Source organism: Podarcis erhardii (assembly GCF_964252035.2).
Source record: "Podarcis erhardii genome assembly, chromosome: 5".
NCBI lineage: Eukaryota > Metazoa > Chordata > Lepidosauria > Squamata > Lacertidae > Podarcis > Podarcis erhardii.
This window is the reverse complement of record NC_138509.1, coordinates 45,365,985-45,387,711: the sequence shown is the minus strand read 5'-3', so window position 1 is coordinate 45,387,711 and position 21,727 is coordinate 45,365,985. Positions and strand designations below refer to the sequence as shown.

Sequence of the window (21,727 nt, the reverse complement as noted above, 5' to 3'; positions counted from 1 at the left end):
TTACATTTCTCCCTGTTAAAATTCATCTTGTTTGTTTTGGCCCAGTTCTCTAACTGCTGGTGAAGGCCAAGGATTAGAACAAAAAATACCACCTCAATAATCCTGGCACCATAGAGACACATGACTAATACTTCCGTTCCTGATTCCAGACATAAATGTGTTTTTTAATATTCTGAAAATATAGCACCTTGTGCAAAACAATGAGTTGGATCCAGATTAGGCATTCTGGCAACAGAAGGATTCCTTTTGTGTACTATTTATGAAAGTCCCTGAGATACAGAGTAAAGGCTCCCTGCTGGAGGAAGCATGGAAGTGAATGTCACTAATCATTCATTGCCTCTGTAGCTCCCTGAGCTGCCTCTCATTTAATCTCCTAAATGTATCTCATCTTTCTACTGCGATAGAGCCCAAAGCAGTATACATGTGGATTCCAGGTGAACACATATGCAGACTCGCTTAGCTTCAGCAAGGTGGCCATCTCATGTGCTTTCAGACCACACCCTGGAATTTGACCTGCTCTTGAGTACCCCCAAAGCCCTACTGAAGATGTTCATCTGCGGCAAAGTGAATGTGGGCATAATATGGAATAGTGTAAGCAGGTGAGCTTAACATGTTTATGTGTAAAGGTTAATTAAATTATTATTTAAAATGCTAACTAAATGGAATGTATGGACTTAAATGGGAATAACATTTACTCTTTGAGTAAATACAATTTCTGTAAGTTAAATTTTTGAACATATTACAAACTGGATCTCAGTCATGCAACTCCAATTAAAGTCAACTGAAGATATGCAACAATAATCCTGATTAGAACATTGAGTTTAGGAATTTAATTAATCTAATACCAATTTCATGTTTTCAGAACACTATTATCTTTTCTGAGAACTCCTACATACACAGCAGCTGCAATTTTCATGCTGACATCACTAGCACAACATTTTGTGAGCAAAATGTGAATATTTTGGGAACATATACCGTATTTTTCGCTCTATAAGACGCACCAGACCACAAAATGCACCTAGTTTTTGGAGGAGGAAAACAAGAAAAAAAATATTCTGAATCTCAGAAGCCAGAACAGCAAGAGGGATCGCTATGCAGTGAAAGCAGCAATCCCTCTTGCTGTTCTGGCTTCTGGGATAGCTGTGCAGCCTGCATTCGCTCCATAAGACGCACACACATTTCCCCTTACTTTTTAGGAGGGAAAAAGTGAGTCTTAGAGAGCAAAAAATACGGTACATCTTTGCTACTGTTTTTTTCATATGGGCATGCTAGTTCTCTTCAAATCATATACCTCTACCAAATCTGGAATCTTGAACTCTGGCACCAAAGTCAAGTATATTTTTACACACACTAAGCAATTAAAAGTGGAACCCTGCAACAAAATGCTGAAATGTTGAGTGCTTCTGTTCAGGTTTCAAGCCACTCCATTCCATCCCTTACTTTCTCATATTTTTGTTCCCCTGCAGTCAAGCAGCCAGCATTCCATGCTCACAGACCATGCTCGGTCCTCACTGGACTGTTCTGAGGGCGTGATCTCCATTTGAACATGTGTGTGGCTTCCCACCCCATTTTGGGTTTCTTTGGGGGGTTTTGTATGTGGAAAGGAGAGCGTAAGGTGAGATGAACGTACTTATGCTCCCAAATACATTAAATTATTTAACTACTCTATTTATGTCAGCTCCCTTTTTCACCTCTGGGGAACAATAAAAACAGCTTCTTGATGTGAACCAGGAAGCTATTTATCCAGAATGAGATGGTACTCAGAATGTCCCTGTTCTCCTGCTCTAGCAGTTTCAGCATTTCTTCCCTCCCACCAAGATGTCAGTTTCCACCCACCCCTCTTCATCTCTCAACCTTCCAATCCATTGAGCTATCATGGGGCTTTTTGAGTAATTTGCTTTTTGGGATAAAAAAAATTCCTTCCAGTAGCACCTTAGAGACCAACTAAGTTTGTTATTGGTATGACCTTTCGTGTGCATGCACACTTCTTCAGATACACTGAAACATAAGTCATCAGACCCTTTTATAGAGTGAGAGGGTGGGGAGGGGTATTACTCAGAAGGGTGGTGGGAATGGGTGATTGGCTGATAGGTGTGGTAAACGCTGACAACTGTTGACGACTGTTAACAACTGCAATTGGTCTTTCAGGAAAAAACAAGGGGCGAGATGGCTAAAAATAGCTTTATCATGTATAATGAGATAAGAATCCAATGTCTCTATTCAGACCAGGTCTCTCTTGCATATTGGGAATTTTTCCTGCAATTCTTATTTACTTGTGAGTATCTCAAACTTACCCCTAGTCTTCTGGTCTGCCTCGCCTGTCCATAATTAATGCAGTTATAACTACATAAGCACAGGAAGACTCAATTTGGAATTAGTATAGAAATTATATTATATTATATAGTTAAAACAGCAAAGTTGTCTTTAAACAGTTCAACCAGAAGAGGGAGAGAGGTCTTAGCTATTCAAACTTACTTAAAATACGGTAGCTTCAAGCTTAAAATAATATAATAAATATCTAAATGTTAATAAAAGCTCTACAAAGATCATCCTCGAGGAAGGAGATGCAAGAGGTTTGCCACTAGATACTGAACAACTGATGACCTTTGGGACGTACATCAAGAGTAACAGAGGTAAGTTTTGGAATAAAACAGGGGAAACACTAAAAGGTCTGAAAATTTTTAAAAATTCAAATAAATGCATGATCTCTAAACCCATATGAAGATTCTCAAACAACAGACTCACATTTTTCACTTTTTTGAATTAGAACAAGAACATGGTACAACATGTTCTCCATCTCCTGCTTTGCATCAATATGCAAATTGTGCAAAACCACATGGAACCAAAATATGCAAATTAACAGCCAGCCTCATGGAATATCCATTCAGTGCTGAATGTTCCTCATTCCTGAAAGAGGGAACAATCTTTCCACTTCTGATTAAACACAAAAACAACAGTTATTTCCTTTGCTCACTCCTGATGTTAACTAGAACATACTAGGTGTAAAATCACAACTAGTCCTAAATAAAAGTGCAGTGAAAACTAAAAGTTAGTGCAGCCTAATGTTATAGACACTAAGATATGAGCAGATTTGTGAGTCATATCTTACCTCAGTCATGAACTCAGTTGGTGGTGATGGTAGTAATAAAAGTGATGATTATGATGATGATGATGATGATGATAGCAGGCTGTTGTACAGATTATCATGTGTAAATTAATGCAAATCAAGAGGTGAAACATTTCCTGGCCTATACTCTTTAAGGCAGAGATAGCTAATAAGGTACCCTCCATGTAATTTGGACTACAACTCCCAACAGCTCCAACCTGCATGACCAATAGTCACAGAAGATGAGAGTTGTAGTACATATCATCTGGAGGACACCACATTGGCCACCTCCAGTTTAAGGCTACAGGTGGGAATTACATATCTAAATGTACCCTTACCAAAATAAATAAGTCATATGGGAACACCAAAAAATTGCATGTTTTGGACCCACCTGGGCTAAGCCTTTTTCCTGACATTTTCTACAGAGCAACACTGGTGTGGTATGTAACCAAATAGTTTTATCCATGGTTGTTCCCGTACTATAGCTCAAGGACAGCCACTTTAATGTCCTCCACCTGTTGCCCAACTCCATCTCTCAATATCCCTAACCAATGCCCATGCTAACTGGGGCTGACAGGAGCTGGAGTCCAATGACAACTGGTTGTTGCTCTAAGTGTTAGTCAGAACCAGGCCAGATGGCTAGTCTTCTTATCTAAAGTTGGGTTCAAAGGGAGTTAGTTGAACTTAGGTCCCAATAAAATCAATGGGGCAAATTAGCATCATCTTAAATCTCATTTCTTCAAATGGAAACTAAGTGCAGTTATCTTGGACTAGACCTACACTTAGGCCACTTTTATGTTTGTTTAAAATAAATGGCCTTTAAATGTGTAGTCATGAGCTCTAGAACCAGATATTGAAAAAAAGATTTGCTTTTCCAGATTCTGAAAAAGACAGAGCATTAAACTGTGTATTGTATGAACAATACGGTACACCCAAAATTGGTACACCCAAGCATTGCCAACTTTCTAAACATGCCATGCTCATGGATTCCCAATTTCTGGCTTTGAACAGATTTCAGACTCTATGGCTACACCCTCTGTATTAATGGCTAATGATGTGCAATGTCTCTGTGTCCTTCAAATATACACATCCCTATTTCCTTTGGTAGCACACACTGGATTTCAGTAAGACAAGGGTTTTACCTACATTCTGCTACCTTTAAATGCTTGAAGTAATACTGTACTGACTTGTTACTAATTCCACATATATTATGTGTTGTGGCTATATTTTTATTGCTCTTTCAAGATACAACAGGACAAGGGACCATAGCTTAATGGAGTCACATGTGCTTTGCATGCAGATCAATACTTGGAATTTCTACTTAAAAGGATCAGAGAACTGCCAGTGTGGTGCAGTGGTTAAGAGCAGTGGACTCATAATCTGCTGAACAGGGTTCGCGTCCCCGCTCTTCCACATGCAGCTGCTGGGTGACCTTGGGCCAGTCACACTCTCTGAAGTCTCTCAGCCTCACTCACCTCATAGAGTGTTTGTTGTGGAGGAGGAAGGGAAAGGAGACTGTTAGCCACTTTGAGACTCTTTAGGGTAGTGATATAGTGGGATATCAAATCCAAACTCTTCTTCAAATGATGGGAAATATCCCTGGCCAGAGACCCTGGAGAACTGCTGCTTGTCAAGGGGACAGCACTGAATCAGATGTACAAGTAATCTGACCTGGTAGAAGGCAACTTCCTATATTCCTAATGTGTAAGAAATCTTGATTCAATTGGAAAGTGCACAATTCTACCACTCTAAATTGTGTAGATATTGTGAAATGATTCTACATCCTAACATATATGCAAATATCTTTTTTAAAGGTATAACTATTCATTAACTAAAAATCATCTTGATAATTGCAACTGTGTAACAGAAGCACAACATTATTGTGGTACTTCCAGCTGATGCAGACAATGATGCGCTCTGTCTTTATCTTACATTTATCTCCCACCCCCACCCCTAATAACTTTAAAATAAAGGGGATCAAATTAAACGAGAAAAAACCTCCTCAGGGATGAGTATACAAATGAACACAAAATATTTTAGAACAGATTCTGGAATGCTTTTGCAATTTACAACCCAATGTTCCAGTGCTGGAGGATAAAAGCCTGAAAGACTAGGAAATTATTGTGCCCACTTAAAAGGCTACTATTAAGTAACTATTAAATCCTGGCAGAAGCTTTTTATACATTTCATTGTATAGTGCCAGAATGAGATATCTCCAAATTGTAGCTTGTGCCATCCAAAAATTATATATTATTTAGTGAGAACATTTTGATGTGCTAAAACTGTGTTGGATAATTGTTAGTGAGTGGCTGTGGAGGAGACATTCACGGAAAATGCTTCAATCATAAAATTACTTAAATTTGATTTAACAAAACTGAATTGCAGTGACATTCAGCTAAAAGCTACTCATAAAATATCAAGAAACCTAAAAGAACAGTTACAACACACTGCTCTTATGCTTTCACTACCTTGCTGATAAAGACAAGCACTTTACTCTTGCAGTGCCAGCCCATGAGGTAGGGCAGAAAATGATAAACAGCCACAGCCTCTGAGTGGCTGTAAGAGGGGGAAGGAGCCCTATGAATTTGCCAATAACCTTAGGGGAACCAAGGCTGGTGGCAATTTAGGCAGCACCCTATACACCAAGGATGAGGTTGTTGCTGGATTACAACTCTCATAGTCATGCGCCTTCGGCCATGCTGGCCGGCACTGATGGGAGTTGAAGTCCAACAACATTTGAACGGCCACAGGTCGCCAAGACCATTGGACCATACAATTTCAGGGTGCTGCTGGCTATTCACCAGCTGTGCTCTTGTGTCATCCTGCAAAAGACACTTCCTTCCTCCAACAGATGCTCATCAGAAAGGGTCCAAGCTCTCTTGCCGTTCAGTCTCTGCCTGATATTGGTCACTGGTGTTTACTGCCCCCACCTTATCAGCTGCCACTGAATCCATGATGTTTCTGAGACACATAGTACGTCTATAAATTCATCACACATTATCTGCACACAGACTTTAGGTCTCTGTAGGAATCCCACAATAGTTTGTACCCACATCCTACAGGTAAAGGTAAAGGTCCATTCATGGCCGACTCTGGGGTTGCAGCGCTCATCTCACTTTATTGGCCGAGGGAGCCAGCGTACAGCTTCCGGGTCATGTGGCCAGCATGACTAACCCGCTTCTAGCGAACCAGAGCAGTGCACGGAAATGCCATTTACCTTCCCGCAGCAGCGGTACCTATTTATCTACTTGCACTTTGACATGCTTTCAAACTGCTAGGTTGGCAGGAGCAGGGACCGAGCAACGGGAGCTCACCCCATCGCGGGGATTCGAACAGCCGAACTTCTGATCAGCAAGTCCTAGGCTCTGTGGTTTAACCCACAGCACAGCACCACCTGCGTCCTACAACTACTTAACTAAATAGTACCTGGGAAACAACAGCAGCTGTAAATTCTGTTATGGAAAATGTTATGGAAAATGACCATCTCTGATGACTGGGGAAACAAAAGACATATGAAGCAGAAAAGTGGCATTTTAAGTGTTACTGCTAAGCTCTGTAGCGAAAAGTGAATTATGCCATCTATCAGACTACATTGAAAGCTAACACCATATCTGGCTTCTGAAGTTAAACATTGTAACTGCACAATATGTATTTTAGTTACTGCGGTGGACTTCTTACTGGACTTACAGCTGCATACTCCTACGCATCAAAAAATAACTCTCCACTTTTTTTCTTTTTCACCCTCTGTTGTTTCTTTCACTCCATTCGCTTTATCTTTTTATCCCACTTTGTTCTATAGCATGGGACTACAGACCTAAGCTACAAGTGATCCTGATTAGTATCTTTGTCTGTGTATAGGATACAGAAAGCTGTCTTCTGGATGCTTCCACATGGCAGTTTATTGTGGAATTGGTTTGGCTCATGCTCAAATGTTTTTCACAGTAATGATATATCGCTATCATCAAAATGCCAGCCCATACTCCCTTACACTCTCTGCATCAGATATAAAGGTTTCCTTGCTGGGTCTTAAAAATCAGGTGAATCCGGGGGTGGGGGGGTGGGTTGAATTAAAAAATCAATTGGAAGCCTCATCACTTCATCAACTCTGAACCAACCTCAGATAATTGCTGGAGATGTGGTACTGTGGGAGCAGGTCTGTACCCATAGGCAGACTGAGATGAGCATGACCGATTTAGTCGCACTGGGCCTAGAGCTTCGGGGGCATCACAGGGGCACCACAACTATTATATAGACTGGAAGGTGAGAGGCAGAATGAGAGGTGGGGGTGCTGGATTTTGGCATTGCACATGGTGCTGCTGAAATTTGAGACCCCAAGATCTGCCACTGCTGTACCATATGCTTTTGGGGTATGTGGTGATAGCACCATTGTGGAAGGAAACTTTGATTTATATATGCATGCCAAGATGCTTTACTTTGCACTAAAACAGCCATACCTTTCTTAGGCATATTTTCAGAATTTGTTATCCAAAATGTTTGAAGACTTCCTTGCAGATTACTGTCAATATATGTATTTAAAATAGCCTTACAAAATGCACTTTGGTTTGTATATTTTTATGCATCTCTGAGTCACCTGAAGTTCATGTTACTTGATTACACATCACACATCTAGCAATTCACTGAAACAGTTTAAAAGCCAATATAGTTTTGGAAGGGGGGGAGGGAAACACCTACAAGGGAAAACTGTCAAGTGTGACAGTGAATTCACTAATGTGAACTCTTTACTGCTAGCCTGATTTATTCTGACTCATTTCTTCAACCTGAGATACTCTGTGTTTTGTGGCCTTCTATATATGTGTGTGTGTGTGTGTGTGTGTGTGTGTGTGTAATATCGAAACTATTTGAACAGATGGGGAATGTATTGCAAAAAGCCTTACAAGAAGTATTGTGGTGAATTATCCAGAACTATGTAAAATGGTTTCTGCTGTATGCATGTCTTGGATCCTTGAACCCTGTGTAGGCCTTATCTGAAATAACTGTGATATCAGCTCCTGAATCTATTTTAAATTTAATGGTTGAACCAGATTTGTTTGTTTTTTTCTTGTTTGGTCAAAACACACATTCCCCACGGTAGGAAAAACAGAGGAAGGAGGAGTGGAATTGCACGATGTGTTCATATCATGAAACGCCAATGTCCAAAAAGCACACATTACAGGGTAGATAAAAGTCAGCGACTCAATGCAAAAACTATCACATTTTGAACCAACATAGTTTATTGTCAAAAACTGGTAAAAAGACATTGCAGATTCCAGCTACTGTTGTTATCAAATCTAGAAGACTTAACAGAAACTGATGACATATTTTTTCACAGCATAAAGGAAAGAACTGCCATGCATGCTTTGTAACTATACAAAGTTAGAAAGAGAAACAGTTCATGTTCACTGCAAATGTGATAGAAGATCATAATCTGGATAATCTCCTCAGTAGTGGAATGGCTGCCCCAATTTAACTGAACTATTCATTTTTCCTTGTACAGGAAATGGTTCTGATTTCTTTGTCAAGTTAGGAATCTACAACTTTTAAAACTTAAATTCTGACAATATGTCAAGGAAGACTTTAAGGGCACACCAGCCAGTAAGCTAGTTGGGGAGGGGGGAATTCTATTTTAAGCAAGAAAAGAACAGACACTACTCAATACAATTCCACACAAATGCAGTGCTACAAAGTTCAGTGCAGCATAGGGATTAAACAATATAAGGATATTGAGGGAACTTCATTGTCTTACCCTCCATTTCTGAGCATGAGTCAAAGTGGTGATGTTTATCTTTAACACCACATATGGCTTAGGACACAAGTACCTGACATGACATCTGCTCCCATTCGAAACTGTCCATGTGTTGTAGCTCTGCTCAAGGTATCCTTGCCATTCAAGGCAAGGCTATTGGGTGACCACAGATTGAATCTACTCAATCTGAATACCCTCCCCAGGGAGACCTGACTGGCTGCAACATGCTTACCTCTCAGCACCAGGCAAAGTCATTTGTATTCCCCAAGGCTTTTAACTGTATTTGTTTATTGTGTTGCTATTTATTTTATTGTAATTCAGTTTTGTATTTTATCACATTTTTTGTGAACCACACTAGAAACTTTGATGAATTATATAAGTATTTCGAAGAAAATAAGCAACTTATGTGATTATGATTTCTAGTGTGCAGACAGCAGGGATGGGGACAAGGCAGCACCTTTGTTAAATCAAATGCTTGCCTACTGCACTTGTGTGAGTGCTTCTCTCCCCTTTGAAAGCAGAACACATATATAGCAAGTGAGATGTTAGCATAACAGGTACACACCATACGTTTACTTTTTAGCCATTTTCATCCATTCATTTTACCTTTCCTAGATCCCAAACAGTTAATTCTCTAAAACTCTGGCCATTAGAATTGGTGTGTCTTCTCAAGAACTCATTCTTCCTAAAAGAGTCACAATTTTTCACAGCATTTCAGGAATAGAAGGGGATGGGAGAGATCTGCCAATAATTTTCAGGATGTGTTTCTTAAAAGTAATCCCCGGAAAGTGTAGTATACATTTGTCTTTTCCTCTTAATGTCCATGATAATAGCATCATGGATCCCACCCTTAGCCTCACAGGAAATAACATTTACCATCTGGCGCAAGTTTGCCTTCACATAATAGCTATGTGAGTGGCAAAAAAAGGCACAAACCTAATCTGCTGGCACTAAACCAAAACACTGAGCAAGCCTGTACAACTAATACAGCCTGTGCCCTGGTTATATTAAGTGTGTGTCTCACACACCATGATCAATAACATGTCAAAAACAGGAATGTAATTAATGAACTTCCATGTGTCTTCTGTATGCTAGAAGGCTGCTTTGTAAGCTCATATAATTAGTCAGTTAGTTAGAGCTTTCCCCATCACTCCCAGCAAAAATCGTTCCTTTTTGCTTATTTTTATGTGATTGCATATTATTCTTGAGAAAGTTCAACTACCAGATCCTTACATATACCAAAGGAAACAATGCAGGCAGTCATAAGATGACACAAGATGCCCTTCACAGACCATGACACAGTACAACTACAGAAACAACTCAACTAAACTTGGGGGGAGACATGAATAGCACTAAGAGCAATAACAGCTCTGGGAAATGACACTAAAAAAAAAAAAAATCTACTGGCACCTACTGGTAATTTTTGTTCTTACCAAGCAGAAATTCAAAGTTAATAAACAATAGGACTGCTATTCAGTACAATGTTCAAAGTTAATAAACAATAGGACTGCTAATAAACAATAGGACTGCTATTCAGCAAGGCATTTGACAAGGTGCCCCATGATATTCTTGTAAAGAAGCTGATAAAATGCGGACTTGACTATGCTACCACTCAGTGGATTTGTAACTGGCTGACTGACCGAACCCAAAGGGTGCTCATCAATGGTTCCTCTTCATCCTGGAGAAGAGTGACTAGTGGGGTGCCACAGGGTTCTGTCTTGGGCCCGGTCTTATTCAACATCTTTATCAACGACTTGGATGATGGACTCAAGGGCATCCTGATCAAATTTGCAGATGACACCAAACTGGGAGGGGTAGCTAACACCCCAGGGGACAGGATCACACTTCAAAACGACCTTGACAGATTAGAGAACTGGACCAAAAGAAACAAGATGAATTTTAACAGGGAGAAATGTAAAGTATTGCACTTGGGCAAAAAAATATGAGAGGCACAAATACAAGGTGGGTGACACCTGGCTTGAGAGCAGTACATTTGAAAAGGATCTAGGAGTCTTGGTTGACCACAAACTTGACATGAGCCAACAGTGTGACGTGGCAGCTAAAAAAGCCAATGCAATTCTGGGCTGCATCAATAGGAGTATAGCATCTAGATCAAGGGAAGTAATAGTGCCACTGTATTCTGCTCTGGTCAGACCTCACCTGGAGTACTGTGTCCAGTTCTGGGCACCACAGTTCAAGAAGGACACTGACAAACTGGAACGTGTCCAGAGGAGGGCAACCAAAATGGTCAAAGGCCTGGAAACGATGCCTTATGAGGAACGGCTAAGGGATCTGGGCATGTTTAGCCTGGAGAAGAGGAGGTTAAGGGGTGATATGATAGCCATGTTCAAATATATAAAAGGATGTCACATAGAGGAGGGAGAAAGGTTGTTTTCTGCTGTTCCAGAGAAGCGGACACGGAGCAATGGATCCAAACTACAAGAATAAGATTCCACCTAAACATTAGGAAGAACTTCCTGACAGTAAGAGCTGTTCGACAGTGGAATTTGCTGCCAAGGAGTGTGGTGGAGTCTCCTTCTCTGGAGGTCTTTAAGCAGAGGCTTGACAACCATATGTCAGGAGTGCTCTGATGGTGTTTCCTGCTTGGCAGGGGGTTGGAGTCGATGGCCCTTGTGGTCTCTTCCAACTCTACGATCCTATGATTCTATGATTCTGTGCTTATGAGCCTCACAATCTTTGTCAAATCATTCAACATTTTGAACACTAAACCCATCCTAATCTCAGGGTTGGAGCCCCATATTGGTCAAAAGATTCTCCATAGCAGGTGTTGGACAAATGACCCTTACAACCCATTTTCTAGGCCGCTTATCTCAAGTAATGAAATAACATTACAGTAATATTGAGGTTAGGAACGCGGGTGGCACTATGGGTTAAACCACAGAGCCTAGGACTTGCCGATCAGAAGGTCGGCGGTTCAGATCCCCGTGACAGGGTGAGCTCTCGTTGCTTGGTCCCTGCTCCTGCCAACCTAGCAGTTTGAAAGCACGTCACAGTGCAAGTAAATAAATAGGTACCGCTCCGGCGGGAAGGTAAATGGTGTTTCTGTGCGCTGCTCTGCTTCGCCGGAAGTGGCTTAGTCATGCTGGCCACATGACCCGGAAGCTGTACGCCGGCTCCCTGGGCCAATAAAGCGAGATGAGCATCGCAACCCCAGAGTCGGCCACAACTGGACGTAATGGTCGGGGGTCCCTTTACCTTTACCTTTAATCTTGAGGTTATGTTTTATAGCACCTTAGAAGTTCACACCAAAACTAAGTAGCTGGTTATCTTCAGAATATTCCTGTTGTTCAAGGAAAGGCCTATTCAAGACAAAATATCCACTTAATTCAGTAAGATTTTCTTAATTTAAAACAAGGTTCATACAGAAAAGGACTATTCACCAGTACTGATGTATACGCCAATAATTTTTTAGGAGTCGAAGGTGATGAAAATAGTTATTACAGGGACAAATGCAATACAAAATGTTTGTATACAAACCTACCATTTTAACTATTAATTAAAATTGTATATTTTAACAGAACAGGTTGAACCAAGATCAAGGAGCAAGATGGGAAATAGAAAATAATCTGCAGATTAGACTGATATGACTTTTTTCATAATGATTCGTCCCTAGGCAATGCCCCAGGAGTTCTGTTTGAAGCACCCCTCTCAACTTAAACATTTTGAAAAAATAAACTCTATGAGTCTATGATTCTATGATATATGCTTACAAGCACATAGGGAAAAAACCACACTGATTTTATAACAGTTCCAACAAACAGCCAACCAACCTTGAGTTACCAACCAAGTATGGCATTAAAACTAACTTGACTAAGGAACATCAGAAGTAAACCCAATTGATTCTCATGACTGCTAGGAGAAGCGCACCTACTCCCTTTATCCAAAATTACGGGTAATTATGCCTTGAATACACAACAACAGAAAAGTTAGCACTAAGGAAGGTAAGAAGTGAGAAGTTTCAGTTAAGTTAGAAGTAAATGTAGAGTAGGAGTAGATGACTTGAATCAAGAAAAAGCTAAGACTGAAAACTCATTTATAAAGTGCTTCCTTTTATCATGAGAGATAAATAAAATTAATTTTGAACACCATATCATGAATCATAGTTAGCAGGGCAAACAGCATTCCCTGTAGTGTTTGAATGAAATGTTGTACTATAATTTATTACAGGAGATACAAGGAAATCAAATGTGATTGCTGTACTAAAGCCCAAGCAATTAAATGGATATTCTCCATGTTTCAGTAATGATGATATTCAAGGAATCTAAATAATTATGATTTCCATTGTATTATTATTTTAAAATTATTTTTTCCAAAGAAAGCATCCTTTAATAAATGCAATGTGGAAAAACTGTTTTTATGGGACTGCCAAGAAAAACATTTGTTTCATTAAGGTTAACAGATTTACTTTCTCAAGGATCACTTGCACTTGGAACACAAAGGGCAGATTAGAATCAGCAACCTTTCTATAAACACAACAATGCTACGAATTAGCTGACAACCTGACAGCATGATCCTTCCCCTTACTATTGCCATTCTGAAGCTGTGTGCTGCTTCGCCAGGGGCAATGAAGCACACCCTGCCAGTGCACATGTGATACTCCTATCCCCCATATTCAGCAACCCAACAGCCAACATGTATTGGGAATTTGAATAGAACTGAGCTGCTTGATGGTTGGATGTGAAGGGTACAAAGTTATCTGTGAAGCACTGAGAATAATCCACTGTGACCCTGCATAGTGATAGCCAACCAAGCTCAGGGCAGGTAGAAAGGAGGGAGATCCACATCAGATATATGTACATATGAGTTGTGGCACACCCTCCCCACATCTTCATTATACAGTTTCCGGTAAATACTTAAAATGCACCTCTTTACCCTGGCTTCTGACACTTTAGGTCACATTATTTTTCAGATTGCAAGGTGTTTTAAAACTGTGTTTCAAGGTTGTAATCAGCCCTGGGACCTTAGGGTGAAGGGAGGGTAATTGTAAGAGCTAAATATGCACAGGTTCTGCACGGATGCAAGAGAGATTATGTCATTAGTCTGAATATATAAGTAGGTTTTCACTGGATGGATTCTAATTATACCTAGACATATGCAGCTAAACATATATAAAAATAGCAAACTAATTGTCCGTATGCCAATCTAACATTATTTTCTTGCCCATAAATCAATGGGAGTCACTCTTTTCAGATAAAGCACAAGGGGAGGCAACTAAGGGCACTTACAAGGAGGAAGGCGGCATTCCTGACACTTCCCAAGGTCACAGACGTGAGGTGCAAATTCAGTCTTCATCAAAATGATGTCTTCAGTACATTTTCTCCTAAAACTAAAGTCAATGGTTCCCAGTATGGTTCCCAATGGAGCCAGTAAAGGGTTGTCCACTGGAGTAATCTGTCCCCCCAGCAACAGAAATGGAGGGAAAGATTTATGGAGATAGGGGGAGATATTAACAGGGAGAGGGGGGGGAGAGAGAAGTGGGGACCTAATTGTGAGTGCTGAACCAATGTATTGCCTTGGTAATGGACACAATGAGAGCCAATAAACTGCAGCACAATCTAGACTGAAGCAATGTTAGTGAGTGGTTCCCTAGAATGAATGACTAGGAGGTGGAAGGCTCCCGATGGGGTTACACTCCCTCTGAAGGAGTAGGTACATAGCTTGGCGTTTCTTCTGGAACCATCCCTGTCTCTCGAGGCTCAGATGACCTCAGTGGTGTAGAGTGCCTTCCATTCACCTTGGCTGGCGGCCCAGCTACACTTCTATCTGAACAGGGATAGCCTAATGTCTGTTGCCTATGCTCTGGTAACCTCTAGGTTTTAATACTGCATTTTTAAATAGTTCTTTAAAAATAGGAGCACATGTTGGAGGATGGGTAAGAAAATAATTAATTAAATATAGTAGTAGTAAGTAGTAGTAGTACAGTGGTACCTCAGGCTAAGAACTTAATTCGTTCCGGAGGTCCATTCTTAACCTGAAACTGTTCTTAACCTGAGACACCACTTTAGCTAATGGGGCCTCCCACTGCTGCGAGTCTGTAACCTGAAGCGTCTGTAACCTGAAGTGTCTGTAACCCGAGGTACCACTGTAATATATTTTCCTTCCAGCTCTTATTTTTCATTTCAGTGCCTGCTGAACTTCTATCCTCCAGCCACCACTCCCTTTTTCTCCCAGCCACTACCTTCCCTTTCTTCCAAAACCTCTTCCTTTTGAGCTTCCTAGTACTCAGTCTACCTGCCTTGTCCAAACAAATCAACCTGTCCTTTGGGTTTGAAATAAGGTTTCCTCAGCCAAACCTGAAGTCACAGACAACTTCCCTCAGCAGACAGAATGTATATGAACATTCTGTGGAATAGCATCTGCTCAGCCAAAAGGTACCAGGGGCATCATTATCACCTCAATAAAGCACACTGCAATCATGTTGGATGAAGCTAGTAAATTATTATTCCAAATAATTCTCTCCCCCCCCCCAAAAAAAAAAATCAATCCCTGGTGTTTGGTCACAACTGCTGCTTTGGAATTTGATGATGATGGCTGCCAACTGAGAACTATTATCCTCAAAACAAGCAGGTTTTTTCATCAGCTGGAACTACTGGTCATTCTATAATTATAACACCACTTAGCAATTATATAGTATTTTCTGAGTGTTGAAAGTAGAGGTGGATGGATCAAGCTATTTCCAGTTCATGTCACTTTTGTATGTGTTCATCCACAAATCCTCTCTGTCCCCATTTTCACATTAATCTGAGAGCTTTTCTTTGGCCAGCATGAAAAATTACATTTAAATGTGTATTTTGAGCATATTCTCTCACAAAATACACATTTCAAGTGGAACACAGGCAAGACTGAATAGGTCACTGTTCCCCACCAACCTGATGATAAGCAGTTTTCATCAGGATCTCCTGTCCTCAGTTCAATTACTTATATTTTAATCCGTTTTATGTCATCAACATATTGGTGGACATGGAAAATGCTCTCTGAAATGCAGACACTACTATCAATATTTTGTTTCTCAAAACTACTATTACCCTAATGTTGAATATTATTTTAACAGTGTTTCCACATTTTCTGTTACTTTCTTGTCTTCCCCAACAAAAAACTAAATGCAAAGTTATCAATATATCAATTGTATCAAAAGCCAATGTCAACAAAAGCAGTACATGCAGAAGAGAATTAGTCAAGTTAACCTAAACTATTTGTAAATGCATATTTATATCAAGTAAGAGGTATATTTAAAATGTAGGCTTTATTTATAATGCTTTTTAGTTACACAGTTTCATATTTTTCTTTGACTGTTAAGAAATATTTGAAATATCATAGTTGAAATATCTTAATTTGCTCACTTGCTAGCCTTAAGTCACTTATTGTTGGTAAAAGATAACAAAACCTGTTACAGGATTTCATATTGGATTTGGAAGCATTTTATAATGCAAATTCAAAGTTTTAACCATATTCTTATTTCAGTTAAGGTAAATAAAAGTTGGTTTCGATGTTAAATTTTGTATCTTTTTCTAAACAAGGGCTGGAGAACCTATATCAGCCTTGGGACCACATTTTCTCATGGGTAACCTTTCTGGAGCCACATGTCATTGGTGGGTAGGTCCAAAGGCAAAAGTGAAGGTGGCCAGAACCAAAAGTGGCGAGAGCAACAGATGTGATTCTTATCTTTGAACATGACTACATTCCAGTCATGCAAAAGTCAGCGGTTCCTACACCCACACACCTCCAGCTTCCATCCAGACAAGGAAGAGACATCACCATTTCAAGGATGCATGACAGTCAGGCAAAAATACTCAGAGAGAATGAAGAGTAGGGCCAGTGAGTACCATGGGCTGGAGAGAGGGGCATGGCCTAGGAGTTGCAAAGGCTGGACAGAAAGGATTGTGGGGGGCACATTTATCCACACATCCAGCATGAAATTCCTGTTCCAAACTGTACAATTACTGACTTCAGAAATTAGGCTTTGGCTCCATGTTGAGTATATTTATAAACACTGGAATGGTTTTCAGGATACCCTCAGGGTCCAAGCACAATAAATACTGTTGTGTTCAGTGACCTTTATATAAGCAAAGCATTCTTTTCAGCATGTAAATTAATTTTCTTCTCTTGGCTTGTAACAAGCCAAATGACTATTTTGACTCAGTGCCCAACTGTAGGAGAAAGTAAGATAGTGGCAAAGAGTAGGACTGAAACTTTTTAAGATATCATAAGACAGCCAGTTTTGAGCAATTATATTCAGCACATTTAATGAAAACTGGTAATTATAGGGCCTTGTGATTTCAGGAATTCCCCTCCGTAATTACGGTAAGCAGAAGACTAATGTTGTTCAATGAAATGTTTGTCTACAGAAATGAATAAACAAGCACATCTTATTCTGTCATCTCTCCAAAATATTTACTCTTCGTGAAAAATCATTGCTAACCAGTAATGTGCAAAATTGAGTCATTCTTTGATTAGCCCAGATTTACAAGTTGCCAATGGCTTTATATGTCAGAAACAAGAGATATATATCTTAGATATGCTTCACATAATGAAGATAACTCACTGCTATATAAATTCAGAATGGATATTCACTGACATAAGATCTGAAATTGTTGGAAGAAGTATTGAAGCCATGGTTTATGGAATGAAATAAGTGACAGTATTCTTCATGTGAAGACTTCAAGAATGACTTTGCTAAAGATACCAGTATTTGTCTTTCAAGCCTACCAATAATTATGATCTAAAGGGTCAGATGTCTACAGAACAAAGTATCATAATAGTAAAATGAAAACATTTATCACCAATATAGCAATGCTTAAATTTAATGGTGATTAGATGCTTAAAGTTTTTGTGTTACAGTGGTACCTCGAGTTACAAACGCCTCAGGTTACAAACGCTTCAGGTTACAAACTCCGCTAACCTGGAACAGTTACCTCAAGTTGAGAACTTTGCCCCAGGATGAGAACAGAAATTGTGTGCTGGTGGCGCAGTGGCAGCAAGAGGCCCCATTAGTGAAAGCACGCATCTAGTTAAGAACAGTTTCAGGTTAAGAACAGACCTCCAGAATGAATTAAGTTCATAAGTAGAGGTACCACTGTACATAAGAACTTGTTAATGAACTCTTAAGCCAGTTTCAGCAGCAACAGACAACTATTAAGTTCATCAGTTTGATATGAATATTTCATTATTATCAGAATACATTTACTAGTTTTATCCCCATAAACACTTTTTCTGGAAGACATATTTATCATGATTTGAGTTAAATGAGGGTGGCAGCAGGAAGAACAGCCAAGCCGCACTTGAGATACAGGCTATTTCACAATTCTTTCCTGACAAATCACCATAAAAATGCTGTAATTAGCCAATCAGCAATTCTCAGTTTTATAGTGCTGAGCCCAACAGGCAACCCAGCGAGGTGGCAACAAAATTGCATTATCTTAGTTATTATGCAACTCTTCTAAGGCCTTGCTTCAGACACACAACATTTTGAAAGGGCAATTTTTTTCTTTAAAAAAAAAAATCAAGTACCCCTTTCATTTCACAGAGTGTAAATGCTGAGTAGAACAGCCTGTCTACTGAATTAATGGATGTGTGTATTAAGAAACAGACACAATGCACTGCACACCTCACTGTTATTATCAATAACTTAAGAAGCAGTGAGAAGGGCAATTTTAAAACTCTACTTAAAAGAGGATTTTAAAGGTTCACATGCCAAATGCAAAGCAATGTGCCTGCTTTTCTGACTTTTCAATGCTTTTCCCCCCAGGAAATTGCTATCATGTGTTGCTTTACAGGAGAAGACGGAAATGAGGGGAAAGTTAAAAGCATTTCAAGTTCATCACCAAGTTGTCGTTGAACAGTGACTACCACTAGCAGAAAGCACAAGTCAGTGACTGACCAGTGTCAGATGAATCCACAAATCGTCTTCTCTACAGATGCTGTGGCCGATATTGTCATGGCAGAAAGCTTTTTGGCAAGCAGTCTAATCAAGCAACCAAACGATACTATGTGAAGAAAGACAGCTCTCCACAAACTAATGTATAAAGGCCACTTATAGACACATTCACCAACTCAAACACACATGCATTCATATATAAATGGGTTCATACAGATATTTCCATATCCTTATAATAGAACCACTTGTCAGATCAAACGATATGTTAGAATGATTATTATTTCAGATAGGCTTATAAAAGCTGGCATTCATTCAAAAGCCAGAATGATTTAGCAAAACTTCATCCAAAAACGTGTGTACCTCTATACACCCTCAAGGCAATAAAAAGAAGTAAATGCTTCCAGTATGTTTCATGCTTGTTCTAATATATAGCAGTAAAATATAGTCATATAGGTTTATGAAGCAGCGAGGGCTTATATGATCCTGTTTAAATATATGCTACTGCATTGACAGAATGCCTAATCGACATGCTTCCCAAGGATTTTACACAAATACTATTGACCACACCACACTCCTGTACAAAGAACTCCTACAAGCAGCCAAGCCTGCAGCACGCCAACTCAGCGTTTGTGAGTGTCAGGACAAATATCCCAATCACGACTGTGCTTCTGGTAACTTGCCATGTGCATGCATTATGCCTTTGCTCCCATCCCTTCTTATCATACTGGTCTAATATACCTTGGAAGTCCAAAGAGAGGGCAGCACTTATCAGAGCCCTATAGCCTGCCTTGGATAGGACTGGTGCTAAACAGATGTCAGGAGTACAACTATCAGTGGCACTAAGCGGGCAGGAGAAGGAAGCCAGAAAGAACCAGGGCATTATGACAGAGTTCTGCCCAAATAACTCATCCATGTTCCTTACAGCACCCCAATAACCCTGTTTGGATGAGTGCACGGTTATTCTAACGTCTCTTAATTTCTGAGGATTTCAGCTACTGCATCTCCTTAGCCTGTTGACTGTCAGCGCGGTATAGTGGTTAGAGGGCACCCTGGTTAAAATTCCTGCGCTCCCTGGGTAGCTTTGGGCAAGCCAGTCTCTCAGAAAGCCAGCCTATAGGAAAAGGCTCTGGAGGAAGGGAAATAGGGGCTAAGATCCTACAAAGTGTCTTCAGCTCTTGGGCAGGAGGGCAGAGTACAACCAAAGAAGCAGGGGCCAAGTTTCCTTTTGTTGCTACACCTGTGCCAGCCTGCGCCTCCTGCCAGGAGGGTGCAGAGACGACTCCCAAGGCGCCCCGGGCGTCTTCAGCGGCTCTTCCCCACGCCCAGCCGCCCGTGCCTGGCTCCGCTTCCCTCCGTGCCCCTCGTGCTCTCCAGAGGGGCACCGCGCGCTGCCACCTTCCCGGGCAGGTCTGGCGCTCCTACGCCTGCGCACTGAGGCCGAGCCCCCCTCCCGCGCACCCCACCCCCTCCTCGACTTGCTCCACACAACTTCTTCCCACAAAGTGGAGACGAGAGCCGGGGTGGGGCCCCAGGTCGCGCGGACGCCGGAGCTCTCGCCTGCTGCCCCCTCTCTGCCGCCGCTGACCTTGGGGCGCTTCCCCGGCGGCGCCGCGCGCTCACCAATGCGGGTCCCAAACGAGGGGGGGGGGCGGCACGTGCCACGGCCTCCTTCCCCTCAACTTCTTTCCCCTCAGCGTCGCCTCGTCAAGCCTCCACGGCCAGCATCTCTCGCCGCCCGCGCCCCGCCTCGCCTCCACTTACCTCGCTCTTGTTCGCCCCTTTCTTCTTCTCCTCGCACTTTCCTGACGAGGGGACGGTGGGATGGGGAGGAGGAGGAGGAGGGTCGAGGAGTTCGCTCCGCTTCGCAGGCAGCGCAGCCTAAGCCTCCCGGCTCCGGCTGGCGGCGGTGCTGTCGCGCCTCCAGCCGCTTGTTCGCTCGCGAAGCCGCGCTCTGCACCACACGCCGGGCAGCGACTGAGGGGAAGGAGGGGCGGGGCGAGAGCCGGAGCCCGAGGGAGGGAGGGAGGGAGGGAGACAGACGTGGTGCCTCGGACCTGCCGCCTTCCCTCAGCGAACGGGCGCGAAGCTAATTGCCTGCTGTTACAGGGAAAGCGGCGGCGGCTGGGGCTGCTTCCCTCGCGCTCGTTCCGGGCTGAAAGAATGAAGGCGTTTCAGGCGGTTACCGGCGGCGGCGGCGGCGGCGAGTGCCACGAGCCGAGCGCCAAGAGAGCCCAGCCCAAAGCTGCGGGCTGATACTTTCCGAGCCCGCGGCCGCCGCTCTCGAGTCCCCAGAGGACGGGGAGCGAGTGAGTCTCCGCGAGGCTAAAAATAAAGAAGTTTGATTAAAGTTCTTTGGCGCTCTTCGGGGCAGCAGTAGCAGCCGCCGCAGCTGCCCAACCCAAGGGTGGCACCCTCGCCACAGCGCCGCCGCGAAGGGAAGGAGAGGAGAGGCTAGCTTGGACCCTTACTCGAGGCGCCGAAGACCAGGCTCTGAGGAAGAAAGGCAAAGGCACGTTTCTCCCTACGGAGATGAGATGCTGGGAGCCTGGGCCAAGCCAGAGTTCCCCGCGCCATATACCTCTTTCCAGCGTGTGTGCGAGGAGATATACACGGCGCGCAACCTAAGCAGCTGCCGCCGCCGCCTCCCTTCTTCTTTTCAAGCACTTCCACTCACCGATTGCAATGTCAAAATCCTGAAAGAGGTTTCCTTATCTTTGCCTGAGGAGAGCAGATCTGAAGGCTGCTTCACCTGTCACAAGATCCTTACTGAAAAGTCGGAATTGGCATGCAACCCATGCCTGCACTATCACATGTGTATAAGATGTTGCTGAACTGCCAGGCAACAAAAGAAATCACCTAAGTGTGCTGCTATCATATGCAATGATCTAAATGCAGCGTGCAGGCGAATTATTTGTGCAGAAATGCTTGTTCGGTGCATTTGACAGTTGTGCAGGAAATGCAGTGGGGTGCAAGGTATCTTAGG

The 21,727-nt window shown here is 41.9% G+C and overlaps 1 protein-coding gene across 1 annotated transcript in view; it reads right to left on the bottom strand.

Annotated features, from left to right (window-relative positions):
* CHST15 (carbohydrate sulfotransferase 15) overlaps nt 1-20,705 on the bottom strand; it is a 71,091-nt gene extending 50,386 nt beyond the window's left edge. The window contains exon 1 of the mRNA XM_081863739.1: nt 20,506-20,705. The gene's annotated coding sequence lies outside the window, so the exon portion shown is untranslated. The remainder of the gene's footprint in view (nt 1-20,505) is intronic.
* Nucleotides 20,706-21,727: the final 1,022 nt, after the last annotated feature.